Source organism: Penicillium diatomitis (assembly GCF_028827545.1).
Source record: "Penicillium diatomitis strain IBT 30728 chromosome Unknown utg000009l_segment0_segment0, whole genome shotgun sequence".
Lineage (NCBI taxonomy): Eukaryota > Fungi > Ascomycota > Eurotiomycetes > Eurotiales > Aspergillaceae > Penicillium > Penicillium diatomitis.
This window is the reverse complement of record NW_026623181.1, coordinates 1157909-1171404: the sequence shown is the minus strand read 5'-3', so window position 1 is coordinate 1171404 and position 13496 is coordinate 1157909.

Genomic DNA, 13496 nt, shown 5'->3' with positions numbered 1-13496 from the left:
AGGCTATAATATACTATATCCTATCTATAGCTTCTTAAGATAATACTATACCTAAATATCTATTAGAAGTATCCATCTCTATATAAGTTAGTATATTTAGGTTATAATAATTTAATACTAATATAGAGCTTAAACTCGCTTTTAATACTTTAAATATAGATTAGTAGTCTTAATTCTATATAAAAGATGTTTCCTTTCTTATAAGATAATAGAGTAGTTTTATAATATAGCTATACTCTCTAATAAATCTCTAGTAGAAGTTATATATATCTAAGAAGGATTATACTTCTCTAATAGTCTCCGGAGATATCTATACTATAATAGTATCTATCTTTACGAGATTGACTCTAATACCTTATATACTAATAACAAAGCTAAGAAATTTAGTCTCTTATATATAAAATTTATATTTATATAGTACTACTTATAAGTCTATCTTTCTTAACTACTATAATACTATCTTTATATATACTTAGTACTATTCTAAGTCCCTATTAATATAGATTAGGATATTATCTATAAATATAGTATAGAAATCGTTAAGATAATTACCTAATATATAGTTAATATAATACTAGAATATAGCTAGTCTATTAGTTAATCTAAATAGTAAAACCTTATATTTATATAATCTATATCTTAACTTAAAGATCGTAAGATCTTCTAAATCTAGGTATATATAAATCCTATAAAATCCTTATTAAATATCAAGTTTAGTAAACTACTATAATCCCAGAGATATATCGTAATATAGGTACGGGATTATCTAACTATATATACTATTATATAGCGAACTATTCTATCGAATAGTTTAGTATAGACCTTTTAGTCTAATAGTAATACTATATAATCCTAGGCCCGTAGCTACCTTAGGTATCCTAACCCTTCCTTTTCGCGATAACTAGAGCTAGATAAGCTATAACCTTACCGTATAGCTGTAGTCGATTACGTAAGGACCCTTAGTCCTCTATATATATATAGTCACGCCTATAGCTATACTTAGAAGAACTATATCCTATCTACCCTCTAGATCTTATCTAGTAGTAAACCCTTATATTAGCTAAGCCTCTATACTTAACTACTTAAGAGTAAAAGCTTATTTAGAACTATATCTACTAAGCCCTCGAGACTAAATAATTCCTAAAGATCTAGCTTAAATTACTAACTATTTATAGTACTAAGTAATCCTCTTCTAACTATACTAAAAATTTTAAAAATTATATAATAGTATAAGAGAGGACCCGAATCCTAAAAAACTCTACTCTATTATAGTTAGTATATAGGATATCCTTCTAAAAGAGATCTAATCTACTAGTAATTAAGTAATCGGAAGTAAAACTAGAAGAAAGATATCCGATCGGAAATAAAAGCTTCCTTATTTAAATAATCTATAATCCTTATTAATTTATAGAATACTAAAGTATATAAGTCTCTCCCGATAGAATTCGATATATAAGAAAACCTATATAGGACTTATATTCTATACTCTAAACCTCTTACGCTACTACTAGAACCTTCTTACTAGCTAATATCTAGTATACTATAACTAGTATCGCTATCGACTAGTAATACTTTAATAATCTTACTAGCTAATATAGCTAAATCTCTTCGAGACTCTTACTAAAGCGTCCTTAATCCTACTTCTTAGAGAGAGATTATCTATTAGACTATCTTTAACTAGATCGTAACTATCTAATATCTTCTAGGATAGATACTATAAGCCTATCTATCTCCGGCTAATTAAGATAGTACTAGTATATCCCGAGAATCTACTATAGATACTACTATCTAAAAATAACTAGTAAAGATAGTCCCGAAAATTAAGGATTATACAGATATAATTAGAAATAATAGAGCTAGAGAATATCTATATAACTATAAATACTTCTTTATAGAAATAAGTTAACTCTCTAACTTAATCCTCTAGGACTTAACTAAGATTATATATATATCTAGAGTCCTAGTAAGTAATATATAAAAAGCCTACTATATTTAGTCTATATATTTTAATCTAATATATAGTATATAATATACTACTACTTAGGCTAAGTTCTAAGAATAGATTAAATACGAATTCTCGGAGTATATTAGTACTAAATATAGGCTCGACTAAGTAATAATCTATAAATAAGATAGCTAGTAAGGATTCGCTAAGTATACTTATAATCTATAATAGCTTATAGCCGATTATAAATATAAGTTCCCTAAAGATCTTATTATTTGATTTCTTTACTAAGATATCTATACCGAACTCTAGAAGAAGTAGGCTAAAGACCTTAATAAGCCTATAATCTTATATAGTATTATTAATAGTTTTATCTAATATAAATAAAGTACTATAATCGTAAATTATATTAGCTAAAGGAACTAAGATACTAATAGTAATATCTATATAGATAGTCTTAATACTATAAATAGCGATATATATATCTACTTTAACTATAGCTAAGTAGACTATCTTGAATTCGCCTATAAGTAAAAGTATAATCCCGGAAGCTTCTATAGCTATAGAGATAGATATAGATATAGGAGATAAGAAGATCGCGATAACGATAGTAGCCGTAACCAGAGCTAAGTAGATTAATCGAAGCCTAAGTCTAAAGAAAAGAATATAGATAATAATAATTTAAAAAACTAAGTCGCTCGGATAAGATAGATATACTTATCCGATATATAATAGTAGTATTAGAGAGTTAGGACTAGCTCGATAATAATCTCTTAGACCTCTTATAGACTAAGTAGACTACTAATTATAATAGTACTCTTACTATTCTAGAGAATAGCCTATTAATCTACTAGGCTTATATTAGTCCTCTAATATAGAATATTTATATATAGGCCCTACTAGATAGTAGTATCTTATATATATTTATATCGAAATTAGTTTTAAAGAAGTATAGAAGCTAGCTTCTTATAATATATAATAAATATATCTTATAATTTAAGCTTTCTAATAGATAGAATATATATAAGATACTTCTTACTAACTACTAATATATATTAGTAATTAGTAAGGATATATATAAGTATAGATCCTAGATCTACCTAGATTCGATTTAATTCTTAGTAGAAATTTCCTTATAGCTAAGAACTCCTATATTAATTAGATTATCTTAGTAATAACTATCTATAATTATACTAGCTTATACCGGATTAAAGCTATTAATCCTTCTTATAATAAAGAGCTTAAAGAAGCTAAGCTTAATCTTATTAGCTACTACTAAGCACGATAATATACTAGGAAGAAAGACTCCGAGAGCTTTCTATTAGCTCTTCGGTCTATCTAAAAGGAGCTAAATATAGCCTCTTAGTTTATATACCTAGATCCTAAGATATATAAAATTATCTAATAATTCCTAGATATAAACTCCCTAATATCCTTTCTCCTATATAAGCTATAACCTATATAATTAATACTAGAAATATAAAGCTAGTTAATATTAACGCCTATATTCTTTCGTATAAGAAGCTATAGGAATAGATAGCCTAAGTTAATCTACTTCTAAAAAAGAGGCTTATATATCTATTCTTAAGCCTATAGGATTCCCTATCCTATTTATTAAGAAAGCGAATAAGAAGTAGTAGATATATATTAACTATTATATCTTAAATAATATTATAGTAAAGAATAGATATCTCCTATCTCGGATTTAAGAACTATTTAACTAGATTAGAGCTATATTATTCCTCTCGAAGATAGACTTAGTATCCGGATTCTAGTAAGTATATATATATATAAAGATTTAGTAGCTAAGATAGCCTTTAATACTATCTAGAATAAGTATAAATAGCTTATAATACTATTTAGCCTCTATAACGCTCTAGCTATCTTCTAAATAGTTATAAATAAGATCTTATATCCATTCTTAGGTAAGTTTATTATTATATATCTTAATAATATACTTATCTTCTTAAAAATATAAGAGGAGTACTATAAGTATCTATATTTAGTACTAGAGATACTATAGAAATATAAATTAGTAGCTTAGCTAGATAAATATAAACTTTCGGTTAAGAAGCTAGAATTCTATAGATATATTATTAGTAATAGATATATATAACCCCTACTAACTAAGATAGAGGTTATTTAGAACTAGCTAAAGCTATATAATATCTATAAAGTCTAATAGTTTATAGGCTTAGCTACTTACTACTAATAGTTTCTCTAAGGCTTTCCGGAAGTCTATATATTCTTATATAAGTTAATAAAGGAAAAGGACGAAGTCTTATAGAAGTAGAAATTCCGGGTAATTTAGTAGATTATTAAATATAAGTCTATCTTTATAAAGGAGATATTAATAAAAGCTCCTATACTAATATAACCTAAGTCTTCTAAGCCTTTTACTATTAAAACCGATATCTCGGAGTAGACTATTAGTATAATCTTATTCTAGGAAGACTTAAATAGGAAACTCTATCTAGTTATATTTAATAGTTAGAAGCTAAGTAATTCCGAACTAAACTATCTAGTCTATAAGAAGAAGCTTTTAGCTATTTAAGGAGGTCTTATACTAATAGTTATATTATATTAAAAATAGTACTTAAACTATTATTATAACCGATTATATAAGCCTATAATACTTAACTATAATAGTTATATATAGTAAGCGATTAGTATACTAGATAAAAGAGTTCTAAGAATATAATCTAAAGATCTAGTATTAGAAAAGATCGGAAGTTATTATACCTAATATCCTTAGCTATAGACCTAACTTTATTAGGGATAGTCCTATAAATATATCTAAGTCTAAACCGATCTAGGATACTACTCTTAATATTATAGAAGCGGACCTAATAATAGTTAGAGATATATTAGAGAGTAAATAGCTAGGAGTAACTATATATTTCCTAGAATTATAGAAGAAGCCGAGTAACTAGATACTTATAAAGATTATTAAGAAGTATATACCGAACTTAAGTCTTTAGGTATATCCTAATAATATAAATAAGTACTTACTTATATTTATATATAAAGATAATCTAGTAGCTCTATACCTAGAGCCTATCTTTTATACTAATCTTATTAACCGGATATATATATAGTATAGCTACTTAGGTTAGCTAGGATTAAATAGAGTTATCTGTCTAAGGATATAGTAGCTATAGATATAAAAGGATATTAAGGAAGTAGTATATATATATTCTAATTATTAAATTTTATAAGATTCGAAGAAGAGTCTAGAGAGAGAGTTACTATAGCATATATATATATATATACTATCTAGTTATTCTAATATTAGGATATCGATCTAATTAGTATCTTATCTACTATACCTAATAGAAATTAGTAGATTATTACTATAGTTAATTATGTAACTAGCTAGCTAGTTATATAAATAGTACTAGAAGTAATAGAAGAAACCTTAGATTAGTTCTTATATAAATAAATCTTTATAAACTATAATACTCTCTTAGAATTATTATTAGATAATAGTTAGAACCTACTTTCGGGAGCGGTTAACTACTATCTAAAGCTTCTAAAGACTAGATATCGAACTATAACCTCTTATTATCTACGGACGAATAGGAAAGTTAAGAATCTAAATAGTTTAATTAGATATATATTAATAAAGTATCTTATAGATAAGCCTATAAAAACTTAGGACTTATATCTAGTCTAGATAGTATTAGCTATAAGAATATAAGAATATATAGTTACTAGTCTTAGTCTATTCTTCTTAGTATATAGTATATATCTATAATTACTAGATAATAATCCTAAGCGGAGTATCTTAATAGATAGAGACTATTTTAGTAAGCTATAGGATCTAGGCGATATAAGAATAAAAGCTAACGAGCTTCTTCTTATATAAGCGATTAAGACTAACTAGATCTATAATAGTTTAATTATAAAAATAGGCTTTAAGGAAGGAACCTAGGTCTTAGTATATAATAAATTACTATAGAAGTACGAAAGTAAGTAGTTTAGTCTATTTAAGATACTTAGCTAATATCTATTTAGTATATATATACTAGCGGAGCTAAGTAGTTATATACTCTACTACTTAATTAATAGATCTTAACTTATCGAGGTAAAAGTCTAGGATCCTAAATAGCTATAGATATTCTAGATAGTATAGAGTATCTTATATATAAGAGACCTATATCTATAGTAGTCTAAAGAGATCCTATATATTCTTAAAGAGGATAAGAACTTCCTATCTTACTTAGATTATCCTTATTTATATATAAGGAATAAGATAAGTTCTACGAGGATATTACTTACTAGAAACTAGTAAGAAAGGGAATAAGTATAGTAATAAGAACCTATAAAAAGTAATATATTATCTATACTATACTTAATTACTATCGAAAAAGACTCGAATAGATATAAAAGAAAGTATATAAACCTATTTAAGACTAGAAGAAGCTATAGTCCTCCGGATCGGATAATATAGATCTAGAAATAGATAGTAAAGCTATATAATAAGAGGATAGCGATATATAAAGCTATCCGGTCTATAAAAGTAAGCCTAGGGATACTTATACTTAAGAAAAGATCCTATTTAAAGATCTTATAGCTATTATAGTTCCTATAAAATAGTTTTAGTAACTATAAAGAAATATATATATACTAGTATCCTTATATAAATTCTTCTAATAAATCCTTATCTTTTTACTACTATTATTATTATTATCCTTGTCGAATTTATCCTTAGTCTTAAGTATCTATATAAGAATATTATAGTTACTTTATATATAGATAATAATATTCTTAAGATTAGTATAAGCTTTCTTAGTATATAAGAAATCGCTATCGGTAGTATATAACTTCTTATTATTAAAAGATAAGCTAAACTAAGTATTCTTAAAAGGCTATAAGATAGACTTTTTCGAAATCTTACTTAAGCTATCGGTTATCTCTATATACTTAGAAGGCTCTTCTATATATAAATACTAGCTACCTATATCCTTATACTTAGGCTTAATCGCGGTTTCCGCTACCTAGATAGCTAGGTAGTTCAGATTCTCCTTTTTTAGAAGTATAATAATCTAAATAGAAAGACTTTTATCTCTTCTATAGAATAAATACTTAGCTCTATCTCTATTCTAAGTATAATTTATATCGGACCTATTAAACTAAGGCTTTTCGTCGAAGATTAGGATCCGGTAGAACTTAAATAGATCCTTCTTCTTACTATAAGAGAGATAGGACTTACTAGATAGTATCTTAATACCGACTTATTAAATAAGTATATAATAAAGATAGAACTAATCCTTATAATCTTTTAGGCTATATATCTAGTTAATATTATATATATACTTTAGCTAGTATATAGTAAGATTATTATCCTTCTTAAATAAAAGTAAAATAGGATTATATTACTTATTAAGATCTATATCTATATACTAGAGTTAGTAGATATATTATACTATAAGAAAGTAAGAGAGATCTATATATCTTAGATAGAGGAATCTTATTATTATCTACTTTTCTTTTAGAATCCTTAGCTATCTTACCCTCGCCTTCGCTATTATTATCGTTATTACTATTATTACTATTATTATTATTAATACTATCGTCGCTATTATTACTATTACTATTACTATTATTATTACTACTACTATTACCGCCGCCGCGGAGATAATAAGTAGTTTCCTCGAAGTCGGATAGATTTATAGGAATATCGGAGTTAATAGGAGTAATACTACTCAGAGCGTTACTAGCTAGAATACTAGATTAGAGCTAGCTCTACTTAAGAGATTAAGTTAATATAGATATATTATTAGAAGATATACTATAAGTTACTCAAGTATATATTAATAATAAAGAAAGATTATTATTAGTATCGAATAGATATAAATAGCGAAGGACTTATCTATATTAAAGCTAGGAGAAGATTTCGAGTACTAAGAGGAGATATATATTATTAGTTATAGGAAGGAAGAAAAGCTAAGACTAAGAATAAGTATTTAAATAAGAGACTTATCTTATCCTAGAATTTACTATATTAAGAGAGATTCCTTTAATATAGATATAGACTACTAGATTTAGTAAATATTAGAAGGCCCTATAAAGCTATAAGGATCTAATCCTATCTATTCTTTATATAGGCTAATACTATTACCTAATTTTTATAATAGTCGGCTTCGCTAATCGATTCCCTTTATCTAAGTTCTACTATTCTTACAAGTATAGCGCTAATTAGTAGAGATTTAGGTTAGAAATTATAAGAATTATAGGAATTCTAACTCGGACGTAGCTCTTTCGATAGGAGAGCGCGAGTACGAAGAATTTTATAGCGCGTTTCTTTATAAGAGATTCCCGACTATTAAGGCGCGGTGAAATAATCCCGGGCCTATAGCTACCTTAGGTACCCTAATCCTTCCTTTTCGCGATAACTAGAGCTAGATAAGCTATAATCTTACTATACGGCTCCGGTTAGTTATATAAGGATCCTTAGTCCTCTATATATATATATAGTTACGCCTATAGCTATACTTAGAAGAACTATATTCTATCTATCCTCTAGATCTTATCTAGTAGTAAACCCTTATATTAACTAAGCCTCTGTACTTAACTACTTAGGAGCGAAAGCTTACTTAAAACTATCTCTACTAAGCTCTCGAGACTAAACAATCCCTAAGGATCTAGCTTAAATTACTGACTACTTATAGTACTAAGTAATCCTCTCCTAACTATACTAAAAAATTTTAAAAATTATATAATAGTATAAGAGAGGGCCCGAATCCTAAAAAACTCGGCTCTATTAGTTAATATATAGGATATCCTTCTAGAGGAGATCTAATCTACTAATAGTTAAGAACTAGAAGTAAAACTAGAAGTAAGATATCTAATTAGAAACGAAAGCTTTTTTATTCGAATAATCTATAATTCTTATCGACTTATAGAATACTAAAGTACCTAGACCTCTCTTAATAGAATATAATATATAGGAAAACCTATATAGGGCTTATATCCTATACTCCGAATCCCCTTACTAGCTAACGCCTAGTATATTATAACTAGTAATACTTTTAACTAGTAATATCCTAATAATCTACTAGCTAATATAGGTAAATCTCTTAAGGACTTATACTAGAATATCCTAGATCCTATCTCTTAGAGAGAAATTATCTATTAGACTACCTTTAACTAGATTATAACTATCTAATATCACCTAGGATAGATACTATAAGTCTATTAGCCTCTAGCTAATTAAGATAGTACTAGTATATCCCGAGAATCTACTATAGATACTACTATTCGTAAATAACCAGTAAAGATAGTCCCGAAGATTAAGGAATATATAGGTATAATTAGAAATAATAGCGTAAGAGAGTATCTATATAATTATAAATACTTCTTTATAGAAGTAAGTTAACTCTCTAACTTAATTCTTTAGGACTTAACTAAGATTATATATATATCTAGAATCCTAGTAGATAATATATAGAAAGCCTATCGTACTTAGTCTAAATATATTAACCTAATATATAGTATATAATATACCGCTACTTAGGCCGAATTCCGAGAATAGATTAAGTATAAATTCTCGGAGTATACTAGCGCCGAATATAGGCTTAACTAAATTATAATCTATAAGTAAGATAGCTAGTAGGAATTCGCTAAGTATACCTATAATCTATAGTAACTCGTAGCCGATTAGAAATATAAGTTCCCTAAAAACCTCGTTATATATTTCCTTTACTAAGATATCTATACTTAACTCTAGAAGAAGTAGGCTAAGGATCCTAATAAGCCTATAATCTTATATAGTATTATTAATCGATTTATCTAATATAAGTAAGATATTATAATCGTAAATTATATTAGCCGAAGGAACTAAGATACCGATAGTAATACCTATATAGATAGCCTTAATACTATAAATAGCGATATATATATCTACTTTAACTATAGCTAAGTAGACTATCTTAAAATTACCTATAAGTAAAAGTATAATCCTAGAAGCTTCTATAGCTATAGAGGCGGTTATAGATATAGGAGATAAGAAGGTTATAATAATAGTAGTAGTAGTAACCGGAGCTAATAGGATTAATTAAAGCCTAAGCCTAAAGAAAAGAATATAGATAATAATAATTTAAAAAACTAAGTTACTCGGATAAGATAGATATACTTATCTAATATATAATAATAGTATTAAAGAGTTAGGACTAGTCTAATAATAACCTCTTAGATCTCTTATAGACTAAGTAGGCTACCGATTATAATAGTACTCTTACTATCCTAGGGAATAGCCTATTAATCTACTAGGCTTATATTAGTCCTCTAATATAGAATATTAATATATAGGCTCTACTAGATAGTAGTATCTTATATATATTTATATCGAAATTAGTTTTAAAGAAGTATAGAAGCTAGCTTCTTATAATATATAATAAATATATCTTATAAGTTAAGCTTTCTAATAGATAGAATATATATAAGATACTTCTTACTAACTACTAATATATATTAGTAATTAGTAAGGATATATATAAGTATAGGTCCTAGACCTACCCGGATTCGATCTAATTCTTAGTAGGAATTTCCTTATAGCTAAGAATCCTTATATTAATTAGGTTATTTTAGTAATAACTATCTATAATTATAATAGCTTATACTAGATCGAAGCTATTAATCCTTCTTATAATAAAGAGCTCGAAGAAGCTAAGATTAACCTAATTAGCTATTACTAAGCTTAATAATATACTAGGAAGAAAGACTCTAAGAGCTTTCTATTAGCTCTCTAGCCTATCTAAGAGAAGCTAAATATAGTCTCTAAGTTTATATACCTAGATCCTAAGATATATAAAATTATCTAATAATTCCTAGATATTATATAGGATAAACTCTCTAATATCCTTTCTTCTATATAAGCTATAAACTTTATAATTAATACTAGAAATATAAAGCTAGTTAATACTAATATCTATACTCTTTCTTATAAGAAACTATAGAAGTAGATAGTTTAAGTTAATCTACTTCTAAAGAAGAGGCTTATATATCTATCCTCGAGCCTATAGGAATTTCCTATCCTATTTATTAAGAAAGTAAATAGGAAATAGCGGATATATATTAACTATTATATCTTAAATAATATTATAATAAAGAATAGATATCTTCTATCTTAGATTTAGGAACTATTTAACTAGATTAGAGCTATATTATTCCTCTTAAAGATAGACTTAGTATCTAGATTCTAGTAAATATATATACATAAAGACTTAGTAGCTAAGATAGCCTTTAATACCATCTAGGATATATATAAATAGCTTATAATACTATTTAGCCTCTATAACGCTCTAGCTATCTTCTAAATAGTTATAAATAAGGCCTTATATTCCTTCTTAGATAAGTTTATTATTATATATCTTAATAATATACTAATCTTCTTAAAAATATAAGAGAAGTACTATAAGTATCTATACTTAGTACTAGAAGTACTATAGAAGTATAAATTAGTAGCTTAGCTAGATAAATATAAACTTTTAGTTAAGAAGCTAGAATTCTATAGATATATTATTAGTAATAGATATATATAATTCCTACTAGCTAAGATAGAGATTATTTAGAACTAGCTAAAGCTATATAATATCTATAAAGTCCGATAGTTTATAGGCTTAGCTACTTACTACTAATAGTTTCTCTAAGGCTTTCCGGAAGTCTATTTATTCTTATATAAGTTAATAAAGGAAAAGAATAAAGTCTTATAGAAGTAGAAGTTCCGGCTAATTCGGTAGACTATTATATATAAGTCTATCTTTATAAGAATTAAGAAAATATTAATAGAAGTCCCTATACTAATATAACCTAATCCTTTTAAGCCTCTTATTAATAAAACTAATATCTTAGAGTAGATTCTTAGTATAGTCTTATACTAGGAAGACTTAGATAGGAAACTTTATCTAGTTATATTTAATAGTTAGAAGCTAAGTACTTCTAAACTAAATTATCTAGTCTATAAGAAGGAGCTTTTAGCTATTAAGAAGGCCTTATACTAGTAATTACGATATATCGAAAATAATACTTAAACTACTATTATAACTAATGATATAAGCCTATAATACTTAACTATAATAGTTATATATAATAAGTAATTAGTATACTAGATAGAAGAGTTCTACGAATATAATCTAAAGATCTAGTATTAGAAAGAATTAGAAGCTATTATACCTAATACTCTTAGCTATGGGCCTAACTTTATTAGGGATAGTCCTATAAATATATCTAAGTCTAAACCGAGCTAGGATACTACTCTTAATATTATAGAAGTAGATCTTATAATAGTTAGAGATATATTAGAAAGTAAGTAGCTAGGAGTAACTATATACTTCCTAGAATTATAGAAGAAGCCGAGTAACTAGATACTTATAAAGATTATTAAGAAGTATATACTAAACTTAAGTCTTCGGATATATCCTAATAATATAAATAAGTACTTACTTATATTTATATATAAAGAAAGTCTAGTAGCTCTATATCTAGAGCGTATCTTTTATACTAATCTTATTAACTAGATATATATATAGTATAGCTACTTAGGTTAGTTAGGATTAAATAGAGTTATCTATCTAAGGATATAGTAGCTATATATATAAAAGGATATTAAGAAAGTAGTATATATATATCCTAATTATTAGGTTTTATAAGGTTTAAAGAAGTATTAAGATAACTACTTTAGAAAGATAGCTAGACTTAATTATTAGGGAAGAGATAGCTTATAGTAGTTAGATTAGTATAAAGACTAATTCTTAGGGATCCCTATTAGTCCCTTCTCTAATATCTATCTTATAGTCCTCCTTCTCTATACTCTTAAGGGGATTCCTCCTAACTCCCTCTTCTATCGATCGATTAATTAATTAGCTAACCGAAGAGATAGGATAGAGCTACTAGGAAGATTATAATCCTTTAGATTAAATATATAGGATAATAGGAGGTCTAAGGCTAGGTAGGAGGGGCCTAGGGACCTAGCTTCCGGGAAGCTATAGGAGGGTCTTACTCCTAACTATTATATAGCTAGACCTAGATTATAGGTTACGGGTTACCTAATAATTACTAAACTATAGATTACCTAATAGGATCCTTTAATAAAGGGAATCTTCTTATAACTATTCTTCCCTCTAGAGACGCTAGATCCTAGTAGATAGATCGGATCTATAAAAACTAGGTTTTCTTTATTCTTATCTAATAGGAGGGGCTATAGAGACTACTATAGAAGAGATAGAGATTTCTCTCCTATATATTCCCTCGAGTTCTCCTTTCTCTTCTTTTTTACTCCTTCTTATTACTATCCCCTATAGCTCTAAGAGTACTAGGTAGGACTACTATTATAACTTAATTAAAGTATATAACTATATAGATAGCTATTCCTTCTATAAAAGATAGTATAGCGTAAAAGATAGTACTAAGGAAAGTAGCTATAAAGAAGGTAGTACTAAGGAAGATTACTATTAGTAGTATAAAAAAGATAGTAATAAAGAAGGCTACTAATAGGATTTAGAAAACTATCTCTATAGCGTAGCCGAGACTATTAGCTATATAGATACTA